The 17,806-nt window shown below is 40.6% G+C and overlaps 1 pseudogene; it reads right to left on the bottom strand.

The window, feature by feature from the left end:
- Positions 1-297: 297 nt before the first annotated feature.
- LOC137280834 (uncharacterized) lies at positions 298-17,426 on the bottom strand (annotated as a pseudogene).
- Positions 17,427-17,806: the final 380 nt, after the last annotated feature.

Below are 17,806 nucleotides of genomic sequence, written 5' to 3'. Positions count from 1 at the left end.
CGATTCTTACTGAAATAAAGCCAGATAAATTCCCCTGTGAATAAATTTAAAATTATCAAAATCGGTAACCGAGTAACGTTGCATGGAAACTCGGGGAAAGGATTTCAAGGATAAAAACCTGCCTACGAAACTCATGCAAAAAAATAAATAAAAAAATAAGATAATAAAATAAAACAAAGACAAAAACGACAAAAACAAAAAAACAATAAAAACAACAAAAAACAATAAAAACCCCAAATTACGTCTAAACTATAGATTTCTGTAATTAATAAGTGTTTAGGGGACCAACTGAGAGAGCTATGGCAAAAGGCTGCAACTTTTGTAGACTGTTTTATTCACAGGAGTTTGGGTTTTTAACCATGTCTCCCTGCACAGGTATCCAAGATAGAACCAATAGTCAAAAGGATTATGCTGCCGGGAGAATGTTTGTATCTGGACTTGGGGTTTAACCAGTGAGGATGGCAGGTACATGGAATATATAACTTGCTGATCCGTATTCATCAAGCGTTGCTTTATCAGCATCTTGACTGTATTCATGTAGTCTTCTGTGTAGTTGTGAAGCACTTCAGGTGTTCCTAAAAACATTGCGCCTCCAACCCATACCTTATTGTTTTTAATAACCTTTGCGATTGTCTCCTGTTTGTTGAAGGGGGATACTGCACTGAAGGCCACTTTCCGTTGATCCCATTCTTTGGGAATCTGGAGCTTGAAGGTTTTCTTGTCATCAGCGATACTCCGGAAGAGTCCAATATCTAGCCAGCAGAAATATTTTGTTGGAAAAAACTAAAACGCTAAAGTTTGTCCGCTAAAACTCTGTTGACCAATTCAAACTTAGCATGCATTGCACATGAGTAGTTCTCGTTGACTGTGTTCGGTTGATGCTTTGGATAGTTGGGCTACATGTAGATACTCCGGATTTCTTCGGCCAAGGAGAAGGACCAAAGGTTGTATCTGTCTATCAGGAACACTTTCGTCATATTGCTGGGAAACCTGCGTCTCAGGTTTATGAAGAGGTCGTACACATCCTTGGAATCGGTATATGCGACAAGGTTGTTTTTAATGTTGCCAAAAGCTTTCATCCAGTGCTTATATTGGGTTGGCGTAAACATGTTAGCCCCACTTCCTTTGGCGAAGGAGCCGATGTTGAAATAGGCTGTAACCACTGTGATTTCTGGTTTGATCAAAGAAGGATCGTCAATGCTTTGAGAAAGAATCTGCAAAAAATGATAATTCTTATAATTCAGGGAGAAAACATCTTCAGTACTTAAACCAGGAATACTTACTTTCGGGGTCTTCCCAGATAATAGAAAGAAAATAGTCCTCACCTGATGCGGGGATCTGGAATGAACCCAAAACGTTTTGTGAAAAAGATTAAAGAACATTAATCCATAAGAGGTCTTACTGAACAAATATAGTTCGTGTGAATGTGGCCAAGTGCAAGTTCCAGAACAGTTTCCGTAATTCCAAATGTTCGATATTATACTCCATATTTCATCGTGTATTTTCCTTGATTTTGTGGGTATCAAAGTATAACTTGTACTTAAAAAGTACCCGACAAACGATTCGGCTTCCATACTCTATTTTTCATGGGGCACTGTGTATCCCCGCTTCACAAGCTAAGGAACTAATAAAAATGATAGCCTAAGCGGTATGTGAAGGAAGATTGAATTAATTGACTCCATTCGTGTCTAATGATGTAATTTACTAGATGGTCTTATTTATGTTACATTTAGTCCCATAAATGAAACTGAGAGCAAAATGCACAATATATTGAAAATATTACTTTCATAAACTGCTGCCCGCTTTAAACTGTTGTATGGGTATGTGCATACTATATATTTATACCGAAAAGCGCACGTAAAATCTCCTAATCATATTCATCATTGCTAAATTTTGCGCACGTATTGAAAACGCGCAACATCGCTTGGCGTCCTCAAGGTAAATGCGTATAGAGTAGGCAGAAAGTTGAGAGGAGCTTAGGAACAGTGTAGTTGCGGTGCAGTTGGTTTTTAATCACATGCATCACGTATTTCATTTGTCACTCACTCACTCACTTTATTTGTACGCTTGTCTATGTTATATGTCACTTGTATGGAATGCCACTTCACCCCTGAGTCGGCACCTTGCCAAGACTGAAACATAAAATAAAACATGAACAATTATCCTTTGCCAGACATGCAACGAACACAAACAAACAAACAAACAAACACCCGGGTAGAAACAAATACTGACAACTGTGTGATGATGCAAGTTGGTTGTCAACGTTAATGGTGTACGTATATACAATGATTATCGACTTCCTTGAAAAGCGTTTAAATTGAAAATAAAACCCCACGCTACTGTGTACAACGGTCCACTGTGTTGTACTTTTGTACATGTGCAACCCATGAGTTGTGTTCACGGATGGTGATATAGAGAAATGATGGTGCGTCCATATGATGTATGTCTTTGAAAAGTTTGTGAAAGCTTGTACTTCCTGAATGTTCCCCAACTTCAACAATAACAATATGAGAAACCTTGGAGTAATGGTTCGTCAACACAGCCAGCTAGATTTACTATAAGTGGCCATTAAGTACAATCACAATGCCATGAAAGCTCCGGGTCCTAGTTGATCTTCAGCATCAGACAAGAAGCAGGGAATCCTTATCCATGAAGACCCATGAAGGTCCAGGGTAGAACCAATCTTCACTGAACTGGTTTATCTCGCTTAGATAGATAGATTGGATATTTATATAGCGCACATATCCAAGTACTAGTGCATGCTCAGGGCGCTTGTATTTTTCCCTCGATCACTGGATGTCAATCTCAAAAACACATCGTATTTCAATCTCAACTCCCTGTGGAGTATACAACTCTTGCTGCCACTAGGCGCACCGAGTTTATTATGGCTCTCTCATCCTAACGAGGTACCCAATTGACAGTGGACTGGAACATATAGTCTTTGTCCAAGTTTACTGCTGTACCCGCAACTAGGAGTATGCACGTGTTCATGTGGCCACCACCTGGTCATATACCAACGGATTCGTGGGTTCTTTTAAGTGCACAGGGTTGTGTACTGTACACTAGAGGTTGTGACAACACCGAAAGAGTCTGCACACAAAGCTGACTCCAAGGCTTTTACATCCGGTCACAGGAGGGCTCGATCCCGACATCTCAACCTCGCTGGATCACTAGCCTGGTGCCTTAGCCAGCTCTCCCACCATGCCCCCTTGGTTGACACGTGTGATTGTCTCCCAAGAACGTAAATCGACGCTTATGCTGTTGATCAGTGGATTGTCACTTTCAGATTCGATTATTTCACAAACCGGAGCCATAAAGGTGAAATACTGCTGAGTGCTGCGTAAAACTAACTCAAGCACACACTAATATCCATAAAGTAATGTGCGTTGTTTTGTGAAATGAATAAAATGCTTTGCCACTTAAAGTGGTCATTATTTTATATCTGCACTCTCTAAACTTAAACTTGTAGTGAAAAGACCCGTTCTCAAGCCATAAGAAATCTCATATTAAAAGGCTTTTCAATGGTGTTTGACAATTTAGAGTATTATGAAACTAAAGATGTACCTTTGGTGTTTGAAGCACCTCCAGCCTGATTGTCCACTTGAAATATGATGCTGAAGAAAGAGATTTGTGTTTATTTCTTGGAAAATAAAAGTACCAAAACGATCCATATAAAGGTTCTTGAGAGGCATTTAGAAGTCGGTATTCTAATGTACGACAGAATGTTATGGATATCAATTGTTTCTTTGTTGTTTTCACGACGTTTGTGGGCCATTCCACACTATTGTACACCAATCAAATGCATTGACTTTTATTGCTTAATCCATTGTAACAACACCACACCAGCTTTTGGGAAAAGACCTTCACAAACACCTGCAAAAGCAAACCAAGGTTGACTCCAAGTTTTTTACACCCGGTCACAAGTGGCATGACCATGGATTAACTTGCCTCAACCAAGTCATTGAATCTGACCACCAGATCACCTCAACCGCCTCTTACGACAGACATGGGTTGGTGAAGACCCGTTGTAACCCGGATCTTCATAGGTTAACAAATATTCGACAACGGTGGTTGATGCAATGCTCTTTAACTGGCATGGACTAACGATACTCTCTCAGGAGCTGGCATGCCTGAATGAAGAAATAGGATAATTATATTATGAATAAATGTGACACCTTTCCCAATCCCCACGAAAGATGTGAACTGGAATAACCGTCAGTTTGACTAAATTGAGTTATTGATTAAAGACATTTGAAATATTGGTAATATCTTAGTAAGGTGTTGTTATCACACTTAGTGAATACTTACAGAAGGTAATGAATCCGCTGAACGAAATCAGAGTTAGAAACACCGCAATGTATTTTCCATTGGCCATGGCTGTAGAATTGTGAAAAATACAAATAATAAGTAGATACTTGACCTGTAGAATGCGTATCTCCAGGGCCAAGGTTTCAGGGAAACTAGTGGTTGAAGCGTTGCCTAGAAGCTTTTCAATTGGAGATGCATTGACTCAAGGGTAATCACACACATCAGTCTGTGTAATTTGGATACGAATACAAGCATTCACCAATGAAACCAACCAGACAACCCGATCCTGAAATTAATAAGCATGAATTACTCGTACTTTCTCATTCGGATCTTCACATGGGTGTGAGTGATTGAGAGAGTGAGTGAGTGAGTGAGTATATTCAAAGTCACATCGGCTGTAATTCAGCCATATAGTGACTATGAGAGATCCATATTAAAGTAAACTTAGCTGATCAACCTGTCAACGAAAGACAGCAAATAGCTAATATACTACCACAGACAAACATTTAAAACTAGCATGTAATCATACAAAGGTAACACTGCAGAAATAAATATAGCAATGGGCAACAGAACACCAGTCACTGAAGGTAGATCACCATACGAGGTTCTCTAGGGACTTACAGACTGCTGCCTGAATGGACCCTACTTTGGATTTACACCACCCTATCAGTCACTAGCGATAACTGGTACGTATAACAAAAATGAAAATCACATTACTGCGTTTTAAAACACTGGTATGGATAAGAATACTTCAGATTATGACCATTATAAGTCGCCATCTGCAGAGGGGCAGGGAATATGGGCAATACGACAAGTGTCATCATCAGCAGAAGTGCTGTAAACATTGGCATGACGAGTGTTATCATCAGCAGAAGTGATGTAAACATTGGCATGACGAGTGTCATCATCAGCAGAAATGCAGGGAATATGGGCCATGACGAGTGTTATCAGTGTTTGCTATTTGGGCTGCTGAGGTGATGTTGCTGGGAACAAGAAATACAAAGGAACGAACATGTAAAGATAAAGTATAACAAACAATGTATGTAGCAAAGAAGTATGTTTTGATTTTTTGTGTGCACCGTGATTTCTCATGCTGACATGTGAAGCAATGTGGTATACATGTTTCTTAGCCTCCCGTGGTGAGCCACCTCCTCGTGGTGGATCTTGGGTAACGCTAAGTGCTCGCGAATCCCCGTGTGGGCCCGGGGCAGCAAGGTCCATAGCACCAAATTGCTGGTCGCAAGGAGCGGACGAATTGGGCAACCTGTTTGCCGTGGGTTGCGTCCCGTGTCGGTGGAGGAAGGGATCCTGGTGGTTGAGGGCAACTGGACCTTTAACCATGTTCTGTTTGCCTAACACACCACTTCAGCCCTTACTTCACTTAGACGGGTGGTTGAATCGGCTGGTCATGTCACGCCCTGTGCATGGATTACATATATATGTCGTTACACAAATTTTATTTGGACTTTTAATTTCGGTCTTGACTGAATTATGCATCGATGTTTCTGGTTTTGGAATGTATTTTAGAAGTTCTGAACTTTGCCTGGAGTCTTATGTCCAGAAGGCGGTGGCCCATGGGCCAATCTGGTGGATTAATTATATTTGTTCTGCTGGAGTATATCATCCGGGTACCTTTGGTGTTGCAAGCTGGAGGCCTGCTTGCTTTAGCATTGTCCTTGTGATACTCCGTGGTGGGTGGGGAGCTCGGATGATGAAACCTAAATAACTCACCATGACTTATGAAACCCCGACTAAAAAGAGCAAACCTCCTCTTGAAAGTGACCCTGTTGATGACCTCAGACCGTCTAAACGCATTGACTGCTGGCCACGTTTTATTGTCATCGAGACCAAAGATAATAAACCTTTAAAGTTAAACCCTTTTGCGGTGTCTAAGGGTATCCAAGAAATATACGGTGATGAAAAGAAAGAAGATTAGAAAATTACAATAGTTGTTTCCCATATTGACATTAGGAGCAGTACCATGGGGTATATATGTTTCTCATATTGATATTTGAAGCGGTACCACTGGGTATATATGGTTCTCATATTAACATGTAAGGCAGTATTATTGGTTGTTTCCCATGTGAAGCAGTACCATTGTTTGTATTTATTTGTCATATGGCCATGTGAAGCAGTACCATTGGGTGTACTTGTTTCCCATGTTGTCGTCCATTAGGGATCATATCTGCCACTTTTCTGCCACTGTATCTAGAGCTGGCGTGTGAAGCAGTACCATTAGGTGTACTTGTTTCCCATATTAACATGTCAAGCAGTGCCATTGGGTGTGCTTGTTTCTTATATCGGCATGTGATTCAGTGCCATTGGGCATACCCGTTTCACAAATTGACGTGTGAAGCAGTACTATTGGGTTTACTTGTTTCCCCTACTGATATGTGAAGCAGTACTATTGGGTTTCCTTGTTTCCCCTACTGATATGTGAAGCAGTACTATTGGGTTTCCTTGTTTCCCCTACTGATATGTGAAGTAGTACTTTGGGTTATATATGTTTCTCATGTTGATGCTGAAGCAGTCAAATCAAGTGATCGACAATATGAGCATTGATCTATGCGGCTGGGATAGGATTACATATGTCAACCAAATCAGCGAGTCTGCCCGTTCCTGACCGTCTAACCCGAATCGTCCTCCGCCTCAAACACACTCATGAGTTACCCAAACAAGCCTGGTGAAATGTCGTCCATTAGGGAATTTACTTACCTCGCTGTAAAGAGTTAAAGGTGTGGAAGAAGTGACTACCTCTGTATATGTCTTGTCTGGTGTGTTTTATAAAAGGTGTATGTTTTGGTGGGATTCCCTGCTACTTAAAACGTGCAACATCTGCAGCTACTGTTTGTAGCATTATTTATTCATGGTCATGTTTTACAGCATGGGGTATGAATGTCGCATTCATGATGACTGGCATAGATTACAACAGCTCCGTCAATAATTTAACAGGTAACAGTTGGCTCTTTTCTATATGTGCCATAAGGTCATGTTTTAAACCAGTGCGAAATTTCCCCACGGGACTGACGCCTTCTTTACACTGTGATGAGTTCCACGTCACTCTTTGATGTTCAACGCTCTTTATCATGCCCTTTATTAATCAATCAAAGTTAGAATACACCATACGTGAAACTCAAATAGAATTCCTCGAATTTGATCTATCGACAAACCTTCATTTGTAAAGGTCCCAAACTGTTCTTTTCGTACAGATTATAAACTCACATGGTCAGATGGCCTAGCACAAAGTGCAACTGCAAAGTTCAAAATTGCAGTAGGACCACATGGCTATTAGTCGTCTTAAGGTGAATCTTACGGCCAACGAGAAACCATGTGGCCAGGCATTAACTAAACTGTCGTTCCTTTCGTGCAACTACGAATTTCAAAATTGCAGTAAGTGCGCTCTTGAAATGATTTAAAAGACGGCGATGCTAAAATATAACTATTTACACAAGGCAAAACCCAGATATTCAGAAAATGCTTGATGGCAAGCTATTGACTTGCATGATGGCAAGCATAATGCAGTGATGTCCTGTCACAACACTGGTGCTAACTTGTACACTGACCACATGGCTATTAGTCGTCTTAAGGTGAATCTTACGGCCAACGAGAAACCATGTGGCCAGGCATTAACTAAACTGTCGTTCCTTTCGTGCAACTACGAATTTCAAAATTGCAGTAAGTGCGCTCTTGAAATGATTTAAAAGACGGCGATGCTAAAATATAACTATTTACACAAGGCAAAACCCAGATATTCAGAAAATGCTTGATGGCAAGCTATTGACTTGCATGATGGCAAGCATAATGCAGGGATGTCCTGTCACAACACTGGTGCTAACTTGTACACTGACCACATGGCTATTAGTCCTCTTAAGGTGAATCTTGCGGCCAACGAGAAACCACGTGACCAGGCATGGACTAAAGTGTCGTTCAGCTTCTGGCACACACCAATGGCCATGGTGAATGGATATAAATTCGTATAAAACATCAGCATCATGTCTATGAGGAAGTACTGTAACCGGGAGTGTTGTTCTTCGATGCTTCTTTGGCTACATGAGAAAGAGACAAGCAGATGTTATAAATTCGAGGGATGGCTGCTTGTCTGGTAATGGTGAAGGTTTGGCGATATCTGGTACCTGTGGTGGTTCATACAGCAAGAACAACCATTATTTAAAAACTGTACATCAATCAGATTAGTGGGGTGGTCACGGTGATCATACTGTCCTGCATTGTTGATGTCGACATTTTTGTTTGTTCTTCTCAGATTGCTGTAATTAGTTACCATGTTTCAGTTTCAGTTCTTCTTATTTTGAAATACGAGTACAGTATGTCACAGTTACCATATGTTTTCGTACTCATCTTTAAAACATTGCACGATCCATACTCATGGATATACAGTGTTCCCAGAAATTATTGAGAAAATCTTTGTTTTTTTTCTAATGATGCTAAGATTGGAAAAAGGGCTTTCACTATGCACTAAGCATACTAAATAAGGGAGACAACTCTTGAAGGCTTAGAAGGCAGCTCATTACGTCAAGAGTTATCTCCCTTGTCTGAGCAGACGGCTTCCTGTGTTGACATGGCAGAATTTACAGCAAGAGAGAAAAGAAAGCTCATTCTAGATGATTTTGAAAGGGGTGAGGCTGATGCTAAAGTGTTAGCTTGTAGACATGGTATTCCTCTGTCTACAGTATACAGAATTTTGAAGAATATTCAAACAGGAACCGGGATAGAGCACAAAGCAGGGGCAGGCCGGCCTAGGAAATTCAGTGTTGTGGATCGCCGAAGACTTTGGGCAGATTGTGAATAGGGGCAAATTGAAAAGTGTTGAGAACATCAGAAATGAAATGATTAGCAGAGGAAGCCCTCAGGTATGCAATGAAACAGTTAGGCAGGAATTACAGAGACTTAATTGGGTGAAAAAACGTGGACTTCCCTCGCCGTTGATGAAAGATGCACAAAAGGAAAACGGTTTAAACTGGTGTCGGGCTCATGAAAATCAAGATTGGGATAATGTTTTCTTTTCGGATGAAAGTTCTGTTTGGCTTTTCCCTAATTGTGTGAACATTTGGACCAAAGATACTGTCAAACCTATCTACCAGCGACCAAAACATAGCCCGAAGTTTCACATGTGGGGTGGTATATCGGCTCGCGGAGTGACGCCATTGTCTGTTTTCACGGGAAACTTGACAAAAGAAAGATACGTTGACATTCTAAATGGTCACCTTCTTCCGACAGCACAAACATTGTATGAAGATGATTGGATTTTCCAGCATGATAATGACCCAAAACACACTGCACGCTACACAAAACAGTGCTTGTCGGACGAAAATGTTCAAGTTTTAGACTGGCCCAGTTACAGCCCAGACCTAAACCCAATTGAGAATGTGTGGGGAGTCATGAAGGACAGAATAAACCAAAAGGGACTGAGAAATATTGAAGATATGAAGGCCGAGGTGGTCCAATATTGGGATACCCTGTCACACGATTACCTACAAACTTTGATGGGTAGTGTGCCTAGGCGTATTCAGGCATGCATTGCTGAGCGAGGAGGTCTAACAAAGTACTAAAACAAGACTGAGACTGTAAAAGGATGATGTTTTAACATGTTTATGTAAGTAAAACGCCAGAAGTTAATAAACGGAATGAGTTACATGACGCAACATGATTCTCAATAATCTCTGGGAATACTATAAATTGGATTAGCCTATCTCTATCTGTTGACACTTACAAGATGCTGGTCTTGGACCTTCGTTATCAGTGTGACCCTGAAGATGTGACACGTGTAGCATTATGATGTTGGGCATGACGTCCAAATTCAATATTGCAACTTGTCATTTATAATTTGTGGTATAACTGCCATGGGGCCTGTAAACGAAGACGATTAATGTGTTCTCATGAGTTTTCAATTTCTAATAAAATATTTTATGAATATAAACCCAATGTATTATCATCAACCTACCTTGAAACTAAAACCTCCTTCGTCAGGCAGTTAATGAAAAACCTCAGGTTGCTGCAAATGATAGTCCCCTGAGAAATAGCGCTACCCTTATATTATCCTCCGTTGGAAAAAAGGAGCTGTCATCTTGAAAATATTGTTCATGATCCAACAACAGTGGATTTAAATCAATCCATGAACATAGACGTGTAAGTATACTAGTAAGCATTTGTTGATGGTCCATAAATGGGTTTGTTAAGGAGTACTTAAATTTTGCTAGTGTTTGGATTATATTTCATCGACCGTAATTTAGAAATATCAGGAAAATATAATTCAAGACAGCGTAGTTCTGGGGAAGGTTTATCAGCCTCCACATAAAATCTGTGTCTCGGGTGAAGAATAGAATCTAATATCCTTAAAGGCACGATGACAAATATTTCCGACAATACTCTGCCCTATGTTATAAATGTTGGGATAGTACTCTCTTCAGCTTCCTTTCCGTCCAATAAAAGACGTCCTTAGACCAAACTGAAACTTCGATGCGAACAGATTCCAAACAGAGAACACTTGACATATATACAATATACACAGTTGCTACGTACATCGGAAACAGTCGCATGCGGTGTTGTCGGTGTTTGCCGAACCGGTTTGAAACACAAGTTGTGCTGGAGTATTCTTAAAGAACGATCCAATGAACATAACTCCATGACGTTTGTTTGAAGTGAATGAGTCAGTGCAGGAAGTTTTACAACACGTTTAGCAAATTTCAAGCATTATCACAACGGCTTCGCTTGAAATAATGTTTTTTCCGGTAGAGGACGCGAGGGTCGGTATAATTCAAACGTTGCATTAATTGATACGGATTTGTCAGTTTAATATCGCGATCTAAATGAGTAATTTTGTTTAGAATAATTTGTATCGTATCTTCCCTGACAGTACTATTTAAGTGCGGTGTGGTATAGTGCCTTTGATATATCAGTTACTTTCACATAGTTTTATTTCTTTTCATGAAGCCGTAGTCGAGTTTGGAGCGAATAAGGGTATACTATATAAAGCTAGGGATTGAATTGTGATCGTCTCCTCATTTGGAGTTGGTATTCCCAGTGTCTTCGATCATTTATACTTTAAATATCTTATGTATCAAGAAGTGATAAAAAATAACACCCAGGAAATTGGCTTCCTGTCAACCATTATTAATTCTGGGCCTTTGTGTGTGTTTTTTTCTGTAAAACTAAATACAATTGCTTTTGACTTAAATCTTTTTAATCTTGTGATTTAAATTGACAGTATTAGACGCTGCATAGTGTTTATCAATGATGGCATTTTTCTCGAATGAATCCAAACACAATCAATCTGATCAAAATTTTGTTAGGGAAACCACATTGTATATCAGTACGTAGAATGGTGGTTCCTACGATTGAAAATGATCGATTATTGGTCATACGTTCAACAGCGTGTGCATGAAATTAGTCGATAACTTGGAGGATCAATACGGTCACGTCCAGGTTTAGGTATTGGGACGGAAACAAGAAAGAAGGAAAGTTTCCTTAAAAGGAGACGAATATGGAACTACATATATTCCCCATGACTGGTTGTTACTTTGTCATCGTTTAACCTGCGACTACCCGGATGATATTCCAGAATACCTGAATAAGACGCTACTAAAATATCTCGCCTATTGGCCAAAGTGTTTCGCCCATGGGCGACAATATTTACTGTTGCTCCAAATGAAATAGCTTTGTCGTGAATTGTGGTTTGAGCTTTAGACAAGTATCAGATCCATTTAACTACCTCTTTGTAGCTATATAATACACGTACATCACTTAAAAAGATATTTCAAAAGTATATATCTAACAAGAATGGATTTTTTTTATTGTTTATTCATCGATTTGCCAAAGGCTTTTGACGGCGTTCATCATGATGTCTGAAATCTATGGGTATAAACTGAAATCCTGAAGAAGCTGATACTGTATGACAAGTATTGTAAATTATCAGCTTTTGTGAAAACTTGAACAGGTCTATCAAAATATTTCAAGGATGTTTACAAAAATCCAAAAATCCAAAATGTGTCCAAAATCATTTACTATGTTTATCAATCATTTGCTGTAAGTAAATGTGGTTATGCCACTTTCATATCAATTCAAATTCTAAAAATACATGCACTTCTATTCGCCGATGACGAGCCAATGATAGCAGATACTACTCTGCAGCTACAAAAGAAAAATCAATGTTTTTTAGATTCTTTTGATAAAACTGTACCAAAACTGCCTGTTTATCTGTCTGTGACGATAACTGGTGCGTTAAAGTGGGTTCTTTTATCTTTTTCATTCCCATCAAATGTATCCTGAATTGCGCACACCATATACAATAACTTGTAAATGTACCCGAGTAGCCCGTATCCTGAAATTAACTCAATGATTGTGTGGAATGTGTGTACTGATTGTGAACAAACTTCTGAAGATACTTCTCGTGTAGACAATCCAGCTTCCAAATCGGTTGTATTTGATTGTTCATATAAATCTGGCCAGTTTCTCAAGTTTCTGGCACCCGTAACTGGATTCAGAGACCCTCATCTACACAACGTAAGGACAAGGCCGACAATCCGACGGACGATAACTCCTACAGCGTGACGTCAGTGACGTCCAGTCCAGGGGGACCGGATACTGCATAGGAGCATGGCCATGGCCCCAGTGATACTCGTACTTGTAGTGACCCGTCCCTTGACTCACCTGATGAAACTGTTTCCTTCTGTACTTGGAACGCAAATGGGTTGCGATCAGCTTTAATCTTTCAAGATTGTGTATCCCTTATTAACCTGTTTGACGTAATAGGTTTTACAGAAACTATGTGTAATGATACACAAGCTCTACTTAACGCTATATTGCATAATTATTTCTGCTTTGCAAGCGACAACCGTGGCAGATACTCCGGAGGTGTCGCTGTATGTGTTAGAGATCGGATAAAGATGTATTTTTCCAAAATTAAAGATACATGGGACAACTGTATCTTTCAATTAGTTAATGTTGATTTCCCTTATCCCGTCTTCTATATATGTATATACGTACACTCGGTTGGGGCGACGAAGTATCATGGTCTAGACGACAGTGGGATCAACTTGCTGGAGAACAAGCTTCACCAACTGAAAACAGAATTTGGTGTGAATTCAACTTTCATTATATGTGGAGACTTTAATGCGATAACAGCAGCTGACGATGATTTCATTGTTGACGATAATGTTAATTACATACCTGTAGATAATGACTTGTATACTGAAGACCCCTACGTAAAACCGAGACTTTCCCGAGACACAGTTGTGAATAAGCATGGTCTTGAGATGCTCACTCTTTGTAAAACAATGAACATGCATATCGTCAATGGACGTACCACCAGCGATACCCCTGCTAACTGGACATTTATTTCTAGCACTGGAACCAGTATAGTAGACTATTTTGTCATCAGTACTTGCTTATTTCCTAATATGGAGGATATGTCAGTCCTCACAAGTCAGCAGAATCAGATCACCTGCCACTTGTATGTACCTTTACTAATATTTTCCCTACACAGCGATGTAAAAACGCCCATAATGACATACCAATGGTACGAGTACCTCGCTTTAGATATAATAGATACATGCATGGGGAAATTTGTTTCATCCTTATTGATGTTATTGTCGCTGTTTCCAAATTAACACATATATTTTCCAACTACTCTGCCCCAATGTGGGCTATAATGCAAACAAATTTAACGAAAAAAGTAGTAACCAACAACCATGGTTTGACAATGAGAGCAACTTTCTGAAATCAGAGAAATATAAATATCTCACTAAACTTAGAAAGTTTCATTGCAAAAATAACGTAACAAATTATTTGCAAGCTAAAGCAAACTTTAAACGTTACTGCAAGTGAGGAAAGCCCAGTACGATAAAATGCTTGCAGGCGAGATCTCAAATGCCGCCTCTCGAAGTGATTGTAGACTCTTCTGGAGAACAGTGAAACGTCGATTGTTATCAGATAAAGGAACGAGTAACATCACACCAGACGCATGGTTCTCCTGCTTTTCTGATCTACTGAATCCAAACAAAATAGCAAAAATAGCTGGTTCGATGATGCAGTGTATAGTTTTGCTGATAACCACACTTGTGAACTTTGTGAATCCTGTGATAATTACCCAATAGATCTTCCAAATGACATACTGAATGGTGTAATCACAGAAAAGGAGTTACACAACAGTATTCGGGATTTAAAACCAGGTAAAGCCCCTGGTGATGATGGTATACCACCTGGACTTTTAAAGCTGAGTACTTCATATTTGTTACCTTTTCTACTCTTATTGTTCAATAAAGTCTTGGATAGTGGCTTATTTCCAGATAACGGGATTATCATACCAGTATTCCAGCTATTTAAATCAGGGCCAAGAAATAACCCAAACAACTAGAGAGGCATATCTCTCTTGAACTGCTGTGGAAGGTTTTTACATCAATCATAGAAAAACGTGTAAGAATTTGGTTAGATATTAATGGACTAATTGCTGAATTTCAAGCGGGGTTTCGCCCAGAGTATTCCACTGCAGACCAAATATTTGCCTTCAAGAAAACCGAAACTGCTACAGAAGTCAATATCCTCTGGCACCTATGTCAATGGTTCCAGTCGGGGATGCCGATTTGGTGTTCAGACCACGAATTTTGACCACGACATCGGGCTGTGGAATTTCCGGATTCTAAGATGATACAGGAAAGCGCAGTCACACGATGGAATTGGTGGTAAACACGACAGTACTTGATATCAGGGCTCACACGCGCATTGAAACCGAAAAGCGGAACTTGCTGATAACGATGTTATCCACTATGGTTAGTAAGGGACGAGCGTGTGCGTTGTATATAGTGCGAGCGTTATGCAGACGGATTGAATGTTTTGATTTAAATGTGTTCTTTTTCTGAACACACGAGGGCACCTCTCTCTTTGCTGGTAGGGACAGGTGTGGATTTGAGGATGAAGTAGGGTGCCTGCAAAACCGTTGCTCAGACCAAGGTTATATAGTATATCAACGTCAAACAGGGCCCCGTTCGCTTACACCCACTTCAGTGTTGATATTTTTTAACACAGAATCTTCGTGTCCAAGAACAAATGAACAACCTGTTTTGGAGACGGGTGGAATTTGAATTTGGATACGATATAGATAACACAAAAAATAAATACAGGCGCAGACAGACCAACGTGATATGCTTACCTCACCCTAAACCTAAACCTAAACCTGAACCCGAGCTTAATCCTAACCCCAAAACCTCATCGTAACTGAATCTCAACCTTTACCACCTAACTTACCTACCCCCAGTAGTAGTAGTAGTAGTAGCAGTAGTAGTAGTAGTAGTAGTAGTAGTAGTAGTAGTTGTTGTTGTTGTTGTTGTTCACTCACACTCAACAGTATGTCAGCACCTCCACTGGGATGGCACTGTCAAGTAATCGTTAAGGCAGCTTCCCTTCGATGTAGGGAATAGATCAAACATCTACCCGGCACGTATGTGTTTGGAAGAAAACAGCAATACCCCTAGTAACGGGTACCACGCCAGTAGTTCTTTCACACCGGCACTTTGAAATGTGTCACGACTGCTGTCCAACAAGCGAAACGCTTTATAGCTACTGCCACTCAACTTCAATGCGCTATTGAGCCTCAAGGCCACGGTGACACCCTGGAAATCTACGCTGGTCGCAAGCTGGCATCTTGAAACTCAATCATGTGGTTAAAGTGGCTGATCGAAGCGCCAGGCAAATATCGGAAAAAGTGCCGTTTCCGGGACCAAGTTGGATTCTCCTTCAGGTCTTAGTCCGAGTGTGAGGTGTGGCAAAGGAATAATTTCCATTGCACCTTCCGCACACCGTAACGTTATAAATATGGTGGTGGTCTGGACCAATTGATTAATCAACTGCTGTGGAAGGCTGACTGGCTGTGCGTGTTACGGTGTCTTTATAGTGTTGTCAATGATACACGCACTGGCACAGCCTCTCAAGCCTTCACTCAGTCAGTATAGTGTTGAACGCATTGCTGCCTGGGTCTGGTACCCACAAAAACATACACTGTTTTTGTACCGTCACCCGGATATCTGAACGACGGATACGGCCACACAATCATACATGAATTCACTAAGAAAAGCCTGTTGATATTGCCACCTGACGGTCTCATTCCTGAGTATAGTCTTCGGTACAGGTAGTAAAACAAGATAGGAAAATAGTACAAATTATCATGACAAAATGGCCAGGGTTTTGACGATCGGACCCCCAAGCCTCGAATATCGCATTCAACCCTGTGAAAACTACTGCCTACTGCCTACTGCCCACTGCCTACTGCCTACTGCCTACTGCCTACTGCCAACTGCCCACTGCCTACTGCCTACTGCCTACTGCCCATTCGTCCACCCCACTTTTAATGGGGAAATGAACATACTGCTTCTCGTCGTCGACACCACGCCACGCCACGCCACGCCACGCCACGCCACGCCACGCCACGCCACGCATAACCTATGCTTTCATTAGAACCTATGCGTTCAACAGAACGACAATCCGGGTGGTCAGGTTCGCTCATGTGGTTGTCGTCTTATCCCTCTCGCAAAGGTATATGTTCATGCTATTGATCACTGGCTCTCCTGGTACAGATTCGAATATTTACAGACAGTAGCCATATAGCTGGAAAGGTGCACAGTGCAACATTCCACCACTCACTTTCCATGTGGATATTAATTTGTAAACTGCTATTCGTCTGGCTAAGATTATGTTGTTTGACCTGTCCCCTAAAGTTCACATAGCAGACTTAGTCTATGTTACATTTACCAGAAGGTCCTTAATACTAGATCAGGATAATATGCTGCTGTGAATAATGTTACCAGAAGGTCCTTAATACTAGATCAGGATAATATGCTGCTGTGAATAATGTTACCAGAAGGTCCTTAATACTAGATCAGGATAATATGCTGCTGTGAATAATGTTACCAGAAGGTCCTTAATACTAGATCAGGATAATATGCTGTTGTGAATAATGTTAACGTTTTCACAACGCACAGAACATCATCGGAGATGGAGGCCCGGGTTGATAAGATGATACAGAGGAAACGACGATCTGCCACAGCAGCAGCTACAGTCACATCCACGACATCGTCGCCCACGTTCTCAGTCTCTGCCGCTCCAGCCACCATTGAGCCTGCCAATGAACATGCCACTGTAGGCCAAGATGGAACTTCTCCGCGTGATCTTCAACTAGTTTTGAAGATGGTGTGACACTGTCTCTTAAATTTTAAATGAAAATGTAATGTTATTTGTGATCAGAGACAGCTCGACGTACTATGAGCTAGAGCGTGCACATGACTATGGGAGAGTAGACTTTAGTTACAAACTACGGGAACCTTTCCCTTAGCTTGTTTAACTAATTGCTTTTGTGCAGTGAACATGAACATTTACACTTTTGCGACTAACATTCACATAAGTTAGTTTTAAGCATGAGTATTGTATAAAGCATTGGCATATTATAGCCGTTATCTACCTTATAGACCTACAGCGTCATCTCGAATAGCCTGTT

Source organism: Haliotis asinina, chromosome 4 (assembly GCF_037392515.1).
Source record: "Haliotis asinina isolate JCU_RB_2024 chromosome 4, JCU_Hal_asi_v2, whole genome shotgun sequence".
NCBI classification, from domain to species: Eukaryota; Metazoa; Mollusca; class Gastropoda; order Lepetellida; family Haliotidae; genus Haliotis; species Haliotis asinina.
The sequence above is the reverse complement of the archived record's forward strand: the minus strand, read 5'-3'. Positions and strand labels throughout refer to the sequence as shown.